A 9,661-nucleotide genomic window follows, 5' to 3' on the forward strand; every position below is an offset into this window, starting at 1 on the left:
AAGATGGGAACAGGCTTGCCTGCCACCTCCACTTGAACTGCAGCTGTCTGGAGCTGAGCCTGGAGGTTTCTATGGAGTCTCTGGGCCTCTGGGTCTCAGCTGGGCTTGCTTTCTGACAGGACCCCCTAGAAACTTTCCAAGTAAGTTGAAGAGCCAATCTGCCCCTACATGGAGTTTCCATTTTGCTATATTAGCAAATAATTGCTGCTTTCTGTGGTTGCATAAAATCATTTTAAACAAACAAATTGTGTATGCTAAACTGAATATTGGAAGTCCCCCTCCCACTACACATCAAAGGAGCTTAAACCTATTGTCTGAGAATAATTGTCCATGTTAGCCATTTACACAGAAATTAATGGGAGTGAAGTCAGTGGAATTTGTTTCCAAGTGAAAATGTGTCAAGGGAGTGCAACCTGAGTGGCAAAATTAAAATGGCAATATTAATTTTTCTACTGCTATTGCAAACTTTGAGTTGTGTGTTAGAGGGTGCACTGGAACTATTGTTTTAAAATATTTTAAAAGCACCCATACGTTTGTGTATATGAGCTGAAAAACACTAAAAAAATAAATTAAAAAATTAAAACAGACCTGAAGTTCTGGGGAATGCATTGATAGAGGTTTGTTGGCTGGCAGCGCAGTTACTAGTCAATGCCAGTATGCTATAGTGGTTAGACTAGGATCTGGAAGACACAAGTTTGAATCCCTGCTCTGCCACTAAAGCTTGCTGGGTGATCTTGGATCACTCACACAGACTAACCTATCTTGCAGGGTTTTTGTGAGGATAAAACAGAGGAGAGGAGAACAACCCACTTTGAGTTCCCACTGGTGAGAAAGGTGGGTTATAAATGAATAAAATAAAATAAAGACAGAGGTACAGACAGAAGAAAAGCTTGAGGTGCAGCTCCTGATTTAATGTCTTTTGCGGGGAGATGAAAAACACTTTTAACTTTTGTGTGGGTGTGTGGGCAGAAGAAATAGCTTTTATCACTTGAGGGGAGAGAAACAATTTTCACTTCAATGAAAAAACTGGCTGCTGAGATGGGGTCTCTGGAGCATGCTGGGAAATTTACAGTGCCACCCACAGCAGAGTTACTCCCTTCTAAACTGGTTGATTTCAATGGATTCAAAACAATGCAATTCCGTTTAGGATGATGACACTGTTACTTGTCTTCCATACTTCATAGCAAAAAGGTTATGGAAAGTAGGGTTTTAAAGCAAGCTTATCCTCCTTGGCATGCTCTGGCTCTGTGTCTTCCTCCCTTGCCAGGCTGACAAGATTATCAGACAGGATTGCAGTCTGCCGGTGATATCATACTGTGTCTCTCTTTTCCCACAACAATTTCTGAAGGTATTTGCTAGGCCCCAGAGCGGGATCAACTCCTTTTGTTTTAGCCATGAAGGGAACACTTTATTAACACCTGCAGTTTCATGATCAAAGTCTGAATGATGTGTTTCTGTATATAATGAGACTTCATGCCAGACTTGTCAATGTGATGTGTTATTTTTAAGAAGTGAACAAGACAGAGCCTGAACTTCACATTGTTCTGCTGTATTGTCTTGCAGGGACAGGAGTTGGAGGCTTTGATTGTATGTCCTCCCACTCAAGAGTACTAAGATGAAGGTGGGTGATATAGCATCTGCTTGGCAAATGTAAGATCTCCAATTCAGTTCCCGACATCTTTTGTTCAAAGGATTTCAGGTAGTAGGGAAGGTCTTGGACCTGGATGCTGTTCATCATGTAGATACTTTTTGAGAAAGCACAGCAGGCACTATTACAAAATGGCAGCCATGGAAGTCCCTAACCAACTCCCATGCATTTTTTTAAAAAAAGTTTTAATTAAATGTGCCAGTCCTTAACCAAGTCCCATGCATTTTTTTTAAAAAAGTTTTAATTAAATGTGCCGGGGAGGAATGAAAGATTTCATTATTTGCAGTGACATAAGAAAGCATGATTACTTTCAGGTTTGTAAGGTAATTATCCAGGCTCACCAATATTCATCCAACTGAGCTAAATTGTGGTGAGTACTTCTGACAGGAGGATCCAGTAGAAGCCAATACTGATGAATCCTTAAAACCTGAATTTATTTGGTATGTTCAGGTTTTATTTGATATGTTCAGGGCCTTTTTTTGTGGTAGTATTCACTGGCATTGAGTACCAGCACCTTCTGGGGGAGGGCTCTCCAAAGTCCTGGTGGCAGAAAGGATGGAAATTGGTACAACCTTGTATAGAGTACTGGTACCTTAAAAAAACAACCCAAAAGCACTGGGTATGTATATGTGGCAGGTGCTAGGAAGAAGGGATAACTTTCCCTAGCTAAGACTGAGGGAACATAAATCCTCCATTTTCCTCTTCCTTTTCCTCATCTTCCTAGCTTTTCTCTTATTTGTAATTAATGAATATCACTTCGGCTGTAAGAGAGGGCAATTTTGCACAAGTTTTCTTTCCACAGAAGAACTACCAATTTGACGCTGAACTGGCTGTTCTAGCAGCCTGGTGAGTATTACATTGGGAAAGGAGAACAGTTGCAAAAGCCCCTCTGCTTGGAATCCCTACAGTATGAACCAGCAAGATGGGGGCTGTTCCTTAGCTCAATTGACCTAATGGATATTCTCACCAGTGTATCTGATCCAGTGGACTCTGACTTACAAAAGCTTATACTGGAATAAATCTTGTTAGTTTTTAAAGTATCACTTTACTCCTGTTTTATTATGCCAATACAGACTAACATGGCTACCCATCTGGAACTGTCCATTGAATGTGTGCTTGCCAGTTATAGGTTTGGTTACATATAGTCACTCCTCATTGGCTAGGGTTTTCATCTGACTGTTGCTGCTGAGGGAAGCTGTGGCGGTGTTTCCTTGCCTTCCCCTCCCCCCCACCCCATGCTCAGTGTGACAGCAAAGGAAAAATGAAGTTGCAGTATTGGGCACTGAAAAATTGATGTGCAGCAACTAAGTAGACTGGATGAAGCGGAAGTTTGACTGTAATGAGAGATAAGAAATTCATACAAGTCTTAAATTGACTCCAAAATGGATACTGTAGCACTTCTCAAAAGTGTTGGCCAGACTTTAGAAATTATAGTGATTAAAGGCCCAATTATTACATTTTCATGGAACACCTCCAAAGTTTGGAAATCAGTCTGTAATGTCCCCCATACTGCTTCTTAAAACGGCCTAAAAATGAACGCAAGATTATACATAGCATATATTTGACACCTGAGGTAATTACACTGCTACATAATTCTACAGAGAAAAGAAAAAAGCTTATTACTATGATTATAAAATCAATGTGGAAATTGAACATGAAGCATGATATGGAAATTCAACCCAAAGTAAGAATGACAAAATCTTCTGAGAAACTGCTTCTCCTGCTATGCCTGGGAAGTCTAAAGGGTTTTTAAAACACAGAATGGATCATCCAGATTAAAAATCTGCTCAGAGATCAGGGAACAGTTGATGCAAAGTAGAACCATTCTAATACATATTTAAAAATAAAGTTACCAATCTTCAGGTGGCACCTGGAGGTCTATCACTATTACAGCTGATCTCCAGGTGACAGAGATCAGGTCCCCTGGAGAAAACGGCTACTTTGGAGGGTGGACTCTGTGACATTATACCGTCTTGAAGTCCTTCCCCTCCCCTCCCCAAACCCTGCCCTCCCTCAGCTCCACCCTCAGTATATCCCAACCAAGAGCTGGCAACCCTAGTTTAAAAGCAGATGTGCTAGGAAGGTATGCTTTCCCCATTCCTGTGTCTCTCCTCTTCCCTTTGTAAAGTCTGGCAAAGGACCCATTTGGAGAAAGCAAGGCTTCCTTGCATGGATAAGCAAAACAAACAACAATACAATTAATTTTTTTTACAAAGACACCATCAATACATTTGCTGTGACAAAACCTCAATAATAGTAATTCTCAGGAGCTGGTTGAAATACTAACTCTTTACAGACTAGCACTGAAAAAGGCAAAGCTAGTTACAGCCCCAGGGCAGATAGTGTAAAATCCAACGGAAACCCCGTAGAGAAGAGGAGCATGAGAGCAGCATAAGGCTAGTGGGAAATTGGTCATAGTCTCATCCCAGATAGTACTTTATAGACTTTATTACCCATTTTGGCTTCCATTTTTTCTATACATTGTTTCTCGCCTAAATTAACTGCCAGTTTTGTTAATGTAGCTGCTGTGTTTTCCTTCTATCCTTTAAGATACCTGTGTGTTCCATTCAGCACCAGAAAGATATTTGACCAACGGTAGTTTTTTAATATTTTCAGCTGGTGGCTGCCATCTTTCCCCCTTCTTCCCAGAAGCCTTAAAGATGCACCTTTCCAGAGCCATCTAATCTGTTTTAATGTTGAAAGCATTATTTTCAGGGTGCCAACAAGAAGCCTTTGGAGCAGGTCTTGAAACATCCCCTCCCTCCTTTTAACATCTAGCCTGAGGAGGAGTTCTAAAGATCTTGAAAACTTGCACACTGATTTGTGTGTTATCTTGGTTGGTCCAAACAAATGGCGTTACATGAGTTTATGTCTGGGTTAAGCTCTTTTCAATCATTACATTTCCAGCCCTTCTACTGTCTGTACTAGGAGAGTACGCAAAGCATAATTGTCTCAGTACATACAATTTCCATTTTATCTGAATTGGGCAGACAAATCTTGATTTATTTATTTTTTAGGGTATTGAAGAGGGAATATACATCTATTTTCTGATTTATACAAAATGACAATTGCATGTTTCAAGATAATCACCACAGTAATTGCTGCAGGAGCACCAGAAATGTAATAGCTGAATAGAGCCTTAGTGAAAACATGCGCAACCAAAAATGAATCAGGTTTGGTTCTGTGCTGAACAAATCTTTGTTTTTGCCTTCTGAACATAGCTTGCTTTTACCTCAAGGCCAAATGATGTCTGTGCAGTAGTTTTACATTTGGGGAAGATCAAAGACCTTTACTGATAGTTCCAATGAAATTAGAAAGTAACTTGAGGCAAGTGAAGAGTCGATATTTTTGACTTTTTAAAAATAAACAAGCTTTAAATCAAACTCTTGCAAGGGTGACATTTGTGGCTTTGTGTGCTTTTAATGCTTTGGTCATTCAGTGGTGCTTTTTGTTCCATGTCAATGCCTATTGTATGTCCTGAGATGCTGGTACAGGAGATCAGATCTCATTTAACCTTCGGCTTCCTTGCTGGTTATTAGAAGAATCTCAAATAGAAGCAAGCTCTTTGATCTCTTTTCTCATTTTTCTTGATGTCTTATTTGTCTTAAGGCCAGAATCTGTCTCTACCGGGGACTGGTCCCTTGTGCAACCTTGCTGTTATCCCTTACACTTTATTAGGGATCTGAATACATGTTTTGTCTGTTCAAATACTGATAGAATGTGTAATGAAAGTAGCAAGCTTGGTGCAGTTTTATTTTTTTTTAATCCTGAAATTATTTCAGATTTCTCTGTGATCTTGTTTTTCTCCATTTGCAATGAAAGTGTACAAAAATTCAGGAGTATAAAGTCCATGATAATGAAAAGACCCATAACATCTGGGGTTTGTGCAGCATAGTAAGTGATAACTGGAGGGAGATTCTTTTGAGTCTTTAGAGAAAATGGGCAGGCATGAAAAGGTTCAGGGGCTGACACTTTTGTGATCACACACACTAAATAATGTACTTTCAACCCACTTTCAATGCTCTTCCTAACTGGATTTTACAGTGTGAGCCGGCAAAATCAAGTTGGAAAGTGCATTGAAAGTACATTATTTAGTGTGTGTGATTGAAGCCTTTGTATGGCTTGAACTTTAATGATGTATTGTAATGGTTTTATAACTAATGTGACCCATTCACAATATACAGTTGCCAACCTCCAGAGGTTGGGGGTGGTAATCTCCCAGAATTCCAGCTTCTCTCTAGACAATAGAGATCAGTCCTCCTGGCAAACATGGCTGCTTTGGAGGGTGGATGCTATGGTAACCCTGCTGACCTCCCTGCCCTCCCCAAACCCCTCTCTCAACAGGCTTCATTCCCAAATATCCAAGAATTCCCCAACCTGGAGCTGGCAACCCAAAGTTGTGCTTTATACATTTGTTAAATAAATAATTAAAACAAAAGGTTTGTCCCAAATTCTGCCCAAGATACATTCAGAAGAGGAGCCCTCTATGGCAATAGGCAGGGTGTCAGCTTTCTGCATGGAGCCTGGAAGGTTTCCTTCAAGCACTTAGGGCTATGTCTCTTGGTTGAGCCTTACAGCATTTTCCTATCTGCATGCTTTATAGCATTTTTTTCCTGGCAGTTTTGCAACAGTATGTGTCAGTGAGATATGTGTTGTTGCAGGCAGTAATAAGGGCTATTTCAGTCACCTCAAAGTGAGCTAGGCTAACAAATATGTTGAAATATGAGCTTTTGGTTGATTGTACCACTTTAAGTTTAGGCTTAGTTTTCTGGTGAGATTTTGCTACTAAACCATTCATTGGTCTGTGAAGAACTGTCTCAGACTGTGTCCACTGTTTTCTTCACACACACAATACTGCACCATTTAGGAGGCCTCATTTAAGGTCATCAAACCCACGCTACAGTCTGCATCCGCAAGTCAGAGCCACATTCCTTTCAATGCATAGCGGGCAGGGCTCTTGTGAGTCTCTGTAGGAACCCAGGGTATTGAGGTTCTCATTTTCAGTCAGCCCTTTGTTGAAGCAACTTTGTGGAGCTGTCCAACTGCTGCCTGCCCTGTGTGAGATGTAGTGAGTGACTTTCACGTCTTATTGTAAGCTCTTTGCTGTGTCAAGCAGGCCAACTCTGATCAGCTTCTTCTTGCCTGTTTTCTCCTAAGTAGACCATTTAAGGTCTTACCAACCAAACAAGGGCTTCTAGCTGATTTTGTGTGTGATGCCAGTCATAAGATATGGTCCACAACAGCATTTTGTGCTGCAGTTTAGAAGAGCTTTCCAGACATGGACAATATTGCCATCAATATGCAGATGACACCCAGCTCTATCTACTAATGGACGGCTGGCCCGACTCCGCACCAGGGAATCTCGACCGGGCTTTACAGGCTGTTGCGACATGGCTCAGGCTGAGTGGGCTGAAACTGAACCCAGCGAAGACAGAGGTCCTTTGCGTGGGTCGCGGCGCTCTGGGAAGGGAAATAGCTCTCCCGGCCTTCGATGGTGCGCTATTGAAAGCAGCGCGCCAGGTAAAGAGCCTGGGTGTTTTACTGGAGCCTTCACTATCAATGGAGGCCCAGATAGCAGCCACTGCCAAGTCAGCATTCTTCCATCTGAAGCGGGCAAGGCAGTTGGCCCCTTTCCTCGAGCGTCGGGACCTCGCAACAGTGATCCACGCAACGGTCACCTCAAGATTAGACTACTGTAATGCCCTCTACTTGGGGCTACCTCTGTGCCGGACTCGGAGACTGCAGCTAGTGCAGAACGCGGCAGCCAGGCTGTTGCTGGGACTCCCAAAACGGGAGCATATACAGCCGGGGCTGCGTGAACTGCACTGGCTGCCGATTGTATACCGAGTCCAGTACAAAGTGTTGGTCGTTACCTTTAAAGCCTTATATGGCTGAGGACCTGCCTACCTGAGGGACCGTCTTTCCCCATACGAACCCCAGAGAGCACTGAGGTCAGTCGGGAAAAATCTAATGACCATCCCCGGGCCGAAGGAGATAAAATATCAGAGCACCAGAGCACGGGCATTCTCGATTGCGGCTCCTACTCTGTGGAACCGACTCCCCGAGGAGGTGCGGGCCCTGCGGAACCTTGAGCAGTTCCGCAGGGCCTGCAAGACCGTCCTTTTCAAATTTGCACACCCGGACTGTTAGGAAGATCAGAAATTAAGGAGCCGCCAACGCGGTTGAAGAACTATACCGCAGAATAACTCTATTTATTGAACTGGTTTTAATGTTATTAAGTTTATTGTTGATGTTTTATATTGTTAAATTTAAAGGTTTTATTATTATTATTGTATGTTTTTATAAAATGTTGTTAGCCGCCCTGAGCCTGCTGAGGTGGGGAGGGCGGGATAGAAATAAAATTTATTATTATTATTATTATTATAATATTCTTCACTGAGCATTTCAACAAGCACAGTTTGGGGCCCCTTTCCATGATGGGGAGGGAAGACACATGGTACTATAGCTTGATCTTGGAAGCTAAGCAAGGTCAGTACTGTAATGGGAGACACCAAGGATGGCACTATAGAGGAAGGTTTGCCTTAAAAACCTCTTGTTGGGGTCACCATAAGTCCACTGAAACTTGATGGCATTGTGTATATACATTCTCTGGAAATGCCATTGCTTGTTTGGATTAGACAAGAAACTAGCAAGGCTCAACTGGCTCACGTATCCCTCAGAGAATTGTGGTGTTGTAATTACTCTTTATGTACAGTCCTCTGCTAGTTACAGGGGGCTTTGATGTGTTCTGCAATGAACAAACTTAACATTCACAGAACACCATGTTTTTCCTGGCAGGGTGTCTGGTTCAAACTATTAAAATTCAAATACTGGCCTTTCCACTTGCTGACAGAAGCTAAAGCTAGCACACAAGGGGAGAAGCTAATTATTTTTTGCCCAGAATGCCATTTTTAAGGAAGTGGGCCTCCTTCCCTTCCCCTTTCTGTGGGAAGAGAGCTTAAGGATCTTCCCATCTTGCAGGACTGTTTAAGGCTCCTGTCACAACTTGGTAGATGGCATGAGCAGAGAAGCCTTCCTAAAAAAGGGCAGCATCTGTTCCTTAATTTGTCAAGACCTTTGTTGTTTGGAGTTGTGTGGAATCGATTTCCTCGTTAGGTAGAGGAATACAATTCAGTGGCGGTTGTAAATGTCAGACTGCTATAGATCTGTGCAGATATTCGCTTGTGATCCACTTTCTGCAAGACTGGAGGCTACCTAAATATGGTTGTTTTTTTTTTCAAGGCTGTGACATAGATGAAGTTATAGTGAATGGCCCCCCGAAGAATGTGGGGAAGGGCAGTTTGCCTTAATAACTTCAGTGGGTGGATCTGCTTTTGATCTTCTCCTGGAGGCTAGATTACCAGGTTAAAGTGTAGGTGACTGGGGAAGGGAATGGCAAACCATCCTGTAAATGTCTGCCAAGAAAACATTGTGATGTGATGTTACCCCATAGGTCAGTAATGACTCAGTGCTTGCACAGGGGACTACCGTTACCTTACCTTCTTTCTTTCTTTCTTTCTTTCTTTCTTTCTTTCTTTCTTTCTTTCTTTCTTTCTTTCTTTCTTTCTTTCTTTCTTTCTTTCTTTCTTTCTTTCTTTCTTTCTTTCTTTCTTTCTCAGTTGTTCCCTATGACAATGATATTATTTGAAAGCTCTAGTCATGGCTAGGCATTTGGGAGCTACTAGCATAGCAGTGAAAAGCATACCTTAGGATCCTGGAGGATGCTAATTCAAATCTTGTCTCAACCAGGAGCTCATTATGTGGTGTTTATGAAAGCAGTCAACTCCCCCTCATTCAGTATGGGCAAATATCGATAGATGCCTTACATTACAGAGCAGTTGTAAAGATCACAGTGGTTGTGTCTATAAAGTGCTTTCTGTGCGGAAAGTGCTATATAAACAATTATGTTTGTCCACTGAATTCTTTATATCTGTGTTTTAGATCCTATGATATTTGTGTGAATCCCCAAAGAGTCAACCCTGGCTTTTCAAACCTCCATACTCAGCCTCTGCC

The sequence above is a fragment of the Heteronotia binoei genome, chromosome 12 (assembly GCF_032191835.1).
Source record: "Heteronotia binoei isolate CCM8104 ecotype False Entrance Well chromosome 12, APGP_CSIRO_Hbin_v1, whole genome shotgun sequence".
In the NCBI taxonomy this organism is placed as follows: Eukaryota; Metazoa; Chordata; class Lepidosauria; order Squamata; family Gekkonidae; genus Heteronotia; species Heteronotia binoei.